Source organism: Eptesicus fuscus, chromosome 9 (genome assembly GCF_027574615.1).
Source record: "Eptesicus fuscus isolate TK198812 chromosome 9, DD_ASM_mEF_20220401, whole genome shotgun sequence".
NCBI classification, from domain to species: domain Eukaryota; kingdom Metazoa; phylum Chordata; class Mammalia; order Chiroptera; family Vespertilionidae; genus Eptesicus; species Eptesicus fuscus.
In genome coordinates this window covers 37,079,440-37,088,014 of record NC_072481.1, presented here as the reverse complement: position 1 = coordinate 37,088,014, position 8,575 = coordinate 37,079,440, and the positions used below count along the sequence as shown (strand labels likewise).

Here is an 8,575-nt window from a genome sequence, read left to right as displayed (position 1 = left end):
TCAACACAATTCCCAGTAAGGATATGGGGACTTTGGGGGGATCCAGCATTGCTCAAAGCAAAGCAGGTTAAGGGTCATGGCCACTTCCAGCTTGTTCTTGGCAAACTGCTTCCCAATGCAGTTCCTGGGCCATGGAGGGGAATGGCATGAGAAATGGTCTTAAACCCTGTTTTTAGGTAAGCAGGCATTGGCCTTTGCAGGAGCAGAGAATTCTGATGTGAGTCAATTTGATCCTCTTCCTTTTAGGTTACACACATTTCTACCCCACTAGCCTTGCTTTATATTCTGCTCCTGAACTTTAACAAAACCTGTCTTTTTTCCAGAAGTAGCTCCTAATTTCAACTTCAGTTCTCAGAAGTCATGTTGGGGGAAGGTCAGTGCCCTAAGCCACCAAGTCAAGTCAAGTGAGTCATTAAAAAGTTAATTATTAGGCCCTAGTCAGTTATGCTCAGTGGTAGGAGCATCAGCCTGCGGTCAAGGGCACATACCTAGGTTGTATGCTGGATCCCCAGCCCCAGAGGGGGTGCGTGTGGGAGGCAACCAGTGGATGTGTCTCTCTCACATCGATGTTTCTCTCTGTCTTTCCCCATCCCCTCCATTCTCTCTCTCTCTCTAAAATCATCATCATCATCATCATCATCATCATCAATGGAAAAGATATTCTTGGGTGAGGATTAACAAAAAAGAAAAGAAAACAATAGAGTTAATTATTAGTTTGTTCACTCCTTTCACAAGCAGTTTCTGGTTTCACAATGTGGAGGTCAGGTCAGGCACAGTGTGGAGTGGGGTGGGCCACACTCTCAGGCCCTCATCACCTAGGGGGATGCACTGGGACCTCAATCTTCAGAGAGAAGACAAGATGGGGTTGTATAAGGAAGGCAGAATGACAACAGGGAAGCTTCCTGAAGGGGCCACCGTTTAGCCAGTCTCAACCTATTATACTATCTGCTTCCCAATAAATGGTCTATACTCCTGCCTCTTCCTCTATGTCAGCTCTACCTCTTCCTCCCCAGACACTAAGGCACAATTCATGTTTTACTCAAGGACACATCAACGTCCAGTGCCCAGGACAGTGCAAGGAACATAGAACATTCAACAGTCTGCTCAACGTGTGAATAGTGAGTGAAAGAAAGAGTGAATGAGTATTTGTCTTCAGTAAAGGTATTTGTTTTATGACTGTGAACTCTTGAATTCAAGGACAGTATCTTTCATCTCTGTGTTCCCACCTCCTAGCACAGGATTTGGCACACAGAGACAGTCTTAATAATTTTATATTTGAAGTTAATTGAATTTTTAAACACCAAAATGGAAGAAAATAAGACTAAATATGAGTTCTGCCTAAGGATTCAGCTGCCTAGCATGCTTCTGTCCTCTAGAGGGAGTCATGTGACTTGCAGCCAAGGTCTATGAGGAAGAACTCAATCCTGGAAAAATCAAATCCTAAAGCTAATTTCTAGAAGAACAATTTGCTTAAAGCCTTTTCTGTAAAAGCTGATTCACCATTAGAGGAATTCAAAGAATTATTGATTCAGAAAATCTATATAGGGTGAGAAGCAAGAAAGAATTAGAGGCTCATATTTTGGAGCAACTCAAGTTACAACTCAATTTATCAAGTGCCATCCATGAGCCCTTGGAGATTATTAAATCATTCCATCCTCACAACAACCCTCCAAGGAGGCCACTTAATATTCCCATTGTTCATATGAGGCACCTGAGCTTCAGAAAGGCTGAGTAACTTGCCTATGATCATATAGCTAGGATGTGGTAGGGCTGGAATGTGGTAGGGTAGAACAAATGTGAGCCAAGGGGTGGCCTCCAGCCATGTAGGTATCCCAGATCTAGTAATCAATTCCTCTCTGCCATCAACCTGAGGGCTCCTCAGAGACAGGACCATCATACCCATGACAGTGGATTTTCTGATCTCCCTCATTTTCCTAGACTCCATAAGAAAGAAAGCACATCTCCCTTACCCTCTCTGCGGTCAAGGGCACATACCCTTGTCTCTGTAGCTCTCACATCTCAGGGAATTAGAACTTTAGGACCAAATGATAAGGCCACATACAAAGGTTACCATTTGTTTATTGAAATTTTACTATGTTCAAGTTCTGTGCCAAGCATGTTATATTCCTCATCCAAACTACAAAGTTAACATCCAATTATGATGAAGGAACAAGACCAGAGAACTGCTATAGGACATATGGATCTGATCTGCCATGGGTTCTTGCAGAATTCCTGGGTTAGTGAGTGTGGTGAAGTTCAGACCTCTGAGTAAGGAGCTTCCATCAGGGAAGGTGATGGATGGGCTTGCTGAGCTCTCTGCCAACAGTTGGTACAGGAGGATAGAGTCGCAGTGCCTCCCTGATGCACATGTGGTGTAGGGCATCTGATCCATGTGATCCCTGAAATGAATGAGGCCCAATCTGAGGGCAGACAGGGGCCAGGCAGACCAGGGCTTCTTGTCTAGCTGAGTGGGCAGGGCTCTCCCATCTCCTGAGCACTCGCCAGGTGATGGAAGCGCCATCCCACAGAAGGCTCTGGATCTCCTTGCGGCACCTCAGCTAATGCTCAGGGTGGGCAGCGAGAGTAGAGGATCCAGGAGATACCACTGGCGATGGTGTCATAGCCCTTGAAGATGAATGTGCCCACTTCAACACAAATGTCACTGCTCCCATTCTTCAACTGGGAAAGGCAGGGAAGAGTGCATGGCTTGCACCTTCCTCTGTACTTCGGGGAAAAACCTCAGGCTCCTCTTATACACACGCACTCTGGCAAAGAGATGAATGTCCAGAAATCCAACTTCCTCTTTTTCCTGACCTTCTCAAGATCTTCCTCACCCTGCAGTTGCACTTTCTGTTTGATCACTTGGTTTGTTCCAGAACAGTGGTTCCCAGGCAGAGCTAAGGGCCCTGGATACCCAGAAAGAGCAACCCACAGTGGCCCTATCTGCCCCTCCTCCCCGCCCCCCGCGGCAATATGGATACCAGTGAATCAGAATGAGTGTGGGAGAGGTATGCACATGATGGATGAGAGGTCTAGCACCATCAGATTGTAAGTCAGGCCTCCCCTCTACAGTATACCCATGGAGTAGGCTCTGCTTGAATGCTTCTTGGAGAGGGTAACTTCACCAATGCAGTGATACATGTGAACACCAGCAAAGTCCATTGCACCCTGACATCTTAATTCCCAAGCTCTGCACCAGGTACGTATTCAGTGGGGTGTGTTCTAGCTCCCAAAGGGCAGCAGGGATGCCAGGAGCCAGTTCCAGCATGTCATAATTGCAAGAGTTTCATCAAAAGGTTGATGGAACTTGGGGACTCAACAAGGGCTGAGTCACATATGTTATCACCTGTTGGGATGGCTAAAGGCATTTCCCCCAAACCTGAATAGGATGATTGTTTACTGCCAGACAGCTCACGGCATCTTAATCTACATGTTATTGCCTCCTATTGGCCAAACACCTGAACAGCCGTAGGCTATTCCCCAATCTGACAATGCTTCTGTACAAAACCCTACCCTTTGAAGTGTATAGATCCATCTTGCCTTAGGACAATTTGTGTTAATAAAATAAAAAGCAAGGGGTCCTGAGACAAGGAGAACTTGGCTCCTTTAGCTAAAGCTCCTCTGAACCCCAATGCCTTTCAAAATTATCTTTCGTCTCTGGACTCTTACTTAATCTATGCATAGCCTTTCTCCAGATCACAGAACCCTTCTTAATGTTGGAACAAGAACCCCAACACAGGGGTCAGACTCTTCCTGAGGGTCAGGGCCAGTCATTTTGATATGTACTTGATGAAGGAGGGTAGCAGCCCAGGAGGTGGAGCCCAACCTGTGTGTTGATGGGTGAACTGGCAGGCCCGCTGGCTCCAGAGGCCATCAGGCGTCAGCCAGTAGATGATGTCATTCTGGTAGAAGAAATTCCTTGCTCGAGAATAAAAATGATTTTTCATATCCCGACGGCCTTGGAGTTCCTGAAGGAGAATATACAGAACAAACAGGGTATTGGGAGGCCTATGGCCTGGAGGTGAAGTAGGGCTCTAGATGGGAGTTTTCCCAAACCGTGGGTACAGGTGACACTGAGGCATTCATTGCTCCTGTCTTACAGCCCCAATCAGAGCCCGATTGAGTGACATCCTGGGATGTCTGTCCTGCCATTAAAGTTGTCACTGCCGATGTCAGCTACTGGCAGTTTGTCCTGTTGTTCAGGGGAATGACCATTGCTCTAGAAATGGAGATGGGAGGAGAGCAGGACCTGTTTCTACCATGGCCATGCTTTCCCTTGGCAATGACCAAAGTAGTATGGATCCAAGCTAGTGACTGGGTACCTCCTGTCCCACCCACTTTTGGGAAGCTTTTAAAGAAATACCTGCAAGAAGAAAAGTTGTCTTGAAAAATGATTTATTGAGCTATATGCCAGAAAAGGATCAAGTCTTGGTGCATGAAGTCTAAACCACTAGCAACAGTGCCAGAAAGAGAAGGCAACATGCTTGTCATAAGAGTTAACAGACTCTAAAAAAAATTTTAAGGCTTTTTGAGAGAGAGAGAGAGAGAGAGAGAGAGAGAGAGAGAGAGAGAGAGAGAGGGAGAGAGAGGAAGGGATGGAGAGAAACAGCAGTCAGACCTCTGGCACCTCCCCCATGCACCAGAGCATTTGCCAGACTGGGGATCAGGAGGCACATAAGGGCTGAGAGATTTAGCACCATCTGATTGCAAGTCAAGCCTCCCCTCTATAGCACACTCACAAAGTAGGGTCTGCTTGAATGCTGCTTAGAGAGGGTGACATCACCAATATAGTGACACATGCAAACAACAGCACAGTCCCTTGCACTCTGATATCTCAATCCCCAAACCCTGCACTTGGGTATGTCTCCTGACCTATAATTGAACCGGTACCTGTCACCTTCTGGTGTAAGAGATGATGGTTCAATCAACTGAGCCACTCCAGCCAGGACTTGACAGGCTCTTTTTATACATCAGGGAGGGGGAAGAAAGATGTGAGTTGTTTTGAAATAGTTTACATTGGCTACAGATGAAGGGGGTGGGGGAAGCTGAAGCGGAGCTAGTCCTGGGATAGGTGCAGAGTTCATCAGGAAGAAATTTTTGCTCCTTTGGATGGTGTGGCCACTAGTCGGAAAGTTCATGACTAAGCAAGAAGCATAGGTTCCTAGGGCTCCATCACAGCTAGCTGTCCTCTTTAGGTAATTGGAGAGATAGCCCCCTGGAAGTTAATTCTAAGTTTCAATGCACAGTCAGGAATGTAAGTAGTCTTTGTTGCTTTTATCTTGTAGTTGTTAATGAATTAACCTCTCTTGTCATCCTTTCCCCTCTGGCCTGCAGTTATTAATTTAGGGCATCTCAGAATTTTCTCCTTTTCAGTAAAAATCATCAGACTTTGGGTCTGAGCCCTGGCAGGTATGGCTTAGTTGGTTGGAGTGTTGTCCCATATAACGAAAGGTTGTGAGTTGGATTCCCAGTCAGGGCACATACTTAGGTTTTGGGTTTGATCCCCACTTGGGGCACATACAAAGGCAACCAATCAATGTTCTCTCTATCTCTCTCTCTCCAATAAGCATATCCTTCAGTGAGAATTTAAAAAAAACAACAACACTTCAGGTCACAAAAGTAAGGAAGGGCATTATAGGAATTTGAAGGGGACTAAACAAGGCAGGCAGCCCCAAGGGGGAAACTGTGGTCCAGACCCTGGACTACTGGCCCTTCCTGGTCATTTTCAGCTGGTATTTGTCTTAAGTGACCTCCCACATGCCTCTCATCCCCAAGTCTCTCTGTCATAATGTTGTAGGTTGAAATCAGGCTTTTCCATGGCATCACAAGAAAAGAATTATAAGGATCAACACACCAGAGATTATGGTGTGGCAAGGTGACTTATTAGGGTGGAAATAGACCTCTGGGTTTCCAATGTCTCATCTCCATCCACTGGCCATGGAAAATGTCCAATCCAGTCTTCAGCAAGGCCAAGACAAAGGCCAGTGTCCAGATTTCTGCTTCATATTAAAGCTTAGTCCTTTTGGAGGCCACACAGTCTACCATGGCCCAAATTGCTGGTAGGCCTGCATGGTCACGTGTTCCCTGGTGAGAAAGAACGTGGACGAACTGGGCAAGTCTGGGCCACCAAAAGAGAGAAAGTTTCTTTGTTCCCTGGGGTTTTAATGAGGAGTTTTTCCAAAATAACCAATCTACTTCCAAAGTTTACTCGGGCTTTACTCATTACTCCATGCCTTAGCCAATGATCTCCTCCCTCCCCTGCCCCCAGGTTAGACTGATAGGCCTTATGGAAAAGTACTTCTCCTGTGCCATATTTACTTTATTTCCCATGTTTTTATGTCCCACTGTTCTATCCATTTCCCCAATGATCTTCAGGGAATGGATCGGTGGTTCCCTGGGTGGGGAGTGTGAAGTTGTAGCTTCCTGGTGAAGCAAACAGGCTCAGTGTTCCCAGCAGACCATGCTCAACAATGCCTGACTTCCCTTGCTCTCTTCCTTTTTCATAGTATTTAGCTAACTATGGTAACACTAATAGCCACTATAGGCTCAGAAAGACAGATAAGTATCCCAACAGCGGAACACCCACAGGACTAGGATGGTGAATCTGCCAGAAATATAGGCTCTATCCTCAGTGCCAGAGAAAACACAGAAGTCTGTGATCTGGGGGTTTAGTCATTCCATGACCAGGATAGACAACAATTAGAGGTGCCAAACCCAAGCCATGGTGGATAGAAAATTGTCTTTTAGATCTGAGGAAATTTAAATAACAGATCATCTCAAATTGATTAAGAGAGAGAAAGAGACAGAAAGGGGGGGTGGGGAGGAAGGAAGGAAAACTGGGAAGAAGGGAGGGATGAAGGAAAGGAGGGAGAGAGGGAGGAAGAGAAAGAAGTTAGAAAGAAAACAGAAATTGGCCCTTCATAGCTATTGAAGCATTCAGTTTTATGTAAATATTGTTAACCTTAGGCTGGGAGGGTGGTTAGAGGGTTCAGGTAATGATGGAAGAACTATGTTTCTTCTAGAATTTCACAACCCAAGGATGTGTACCTAAGACAGAAGAGCTGCTCCTGCCTGGAATTCATGATTCCTGTTTAGCTCTCACCTGATTTTCCTGATCTTCCCAGGATCACCTTCATGTAGTCAGGGCTGAACCTGAACTTGCTCCCCATAGCCAGCGAGGACAGGCACACGGGAATGACTCTACCCTTTTCTGAAGCTGTTGTAGCTACTGGTTCTTTTGGATATGCAACCAAGGGAAAGAAAATCAATAGAACCTTTCTATTTAGGTCCAGCTCTTGGAGTGGTGGTGAAGGGTCGGTTGGCCACGGTTTGGAGCTGTTTCTCATGAACCTGGTTCTGATCTGGATTCTTGCTCCCTTGCCAAGGCTTGGTCTAAGGAGGGAAGGAAAGGCAAAGGTAAAGGTGTTTTAGGGAATGGTGACAAGTTCAGTGTAGATGAAGAGTAACACGACAGGTGAGCAGTGGAAGACAAAGATGAAAGCAAGGGAAGGGAGGTAATGTCTGATGAGACATGCGTTCCATAATGAGTCAGAGGACATTACATAGGCAGTGCCTACTTAACACCCATGGTGGTTCTGAAGCAAGGTATTGACATTATCCCACAGGCCACTGAGTGAAAGGTATTTTGCTGTCAGAGTGACTAACTGGAAGGTCTGACCTATAACCCTGGCAGCAGCATGACTTGAGAGGAGGGATCAGATTTGAAATAGTTTTCAAAGGTAGAGTCAGGAGTTTGTTAGTCAGAACAGGAAGAGAAAGGACCTGTTAACACTTCAGAAAAGTCACCAGTAACCCCTCAGGGTACATAGTGCCAGTTAACCCCATGGGGCACCACTAGGCTCATTAAAAAGTCTGAGTCAGACCCTGTGTAGAGCCTGTTTCTTTCAAAAATACCAAGTACATATAGGAAGCAGCCATATAGGGTGGGGAGGGAGGAGAACAAATGCTTTCTGAGCCCCCCAAAATAAAGAGAATTGACTTAGGGTCTTCCACCCTGAATTTCAAAATATGGGCTAATGATAGGCATTTGTATCCATACCTTGACCATGACTTACCCATCTGGGCCCAGATATTAGTATTCTTTGTACCTCCTCAGGTGGGTCTCTCTGACTTATGTAACTTAACCCCTATCCCAGTCCATTGTTCTGATTTCTCAGCCCAGTCCATTTCAGACTGGCTAGTCATCTGATCGCCACTCTCTCCTTCCCTACATCCTCCTTCCTTGGCAGCTCCTGCATGCCCTCCAACCAGTTTTTAGAGAATCCTGGCCAGAAAATGTCTGGCACAAATGTAAAACCATACTGTTGACCTTGAACAAACAGAAAACCAGATATTTCTCCAGCAAAATGAGTTTATTTGGGAACAATGAAGAAACAATTTTGGACTTGAGGTCTAATGATGAACCACGTGAAAATCCTGAGAAACAAAGGAAAGGAAAGTCTGTTATAGAGGAGAACAGAATGTTGGGAGAGCCTTTTTAAAAAGAGTTCTTCTTGTTGAGCTCAGTGACCCATGTATTACATAGAGTTCCCCTTCTGGCCTTCTGATTTCATTT

General features: G+C 45.7%; 1 pseudogene; it reads right to left on the bottom strand.

Annotated features, from left to right (window-relative positions):
* Positions 1 to 8,068, bottom strand: LOC103284215 (cytochrome P450 4A6-like; annotated as a pseudogene).
* Between the last annotated feature and the right edge of the window lie 507 nt (positions 8,069 to 8,575).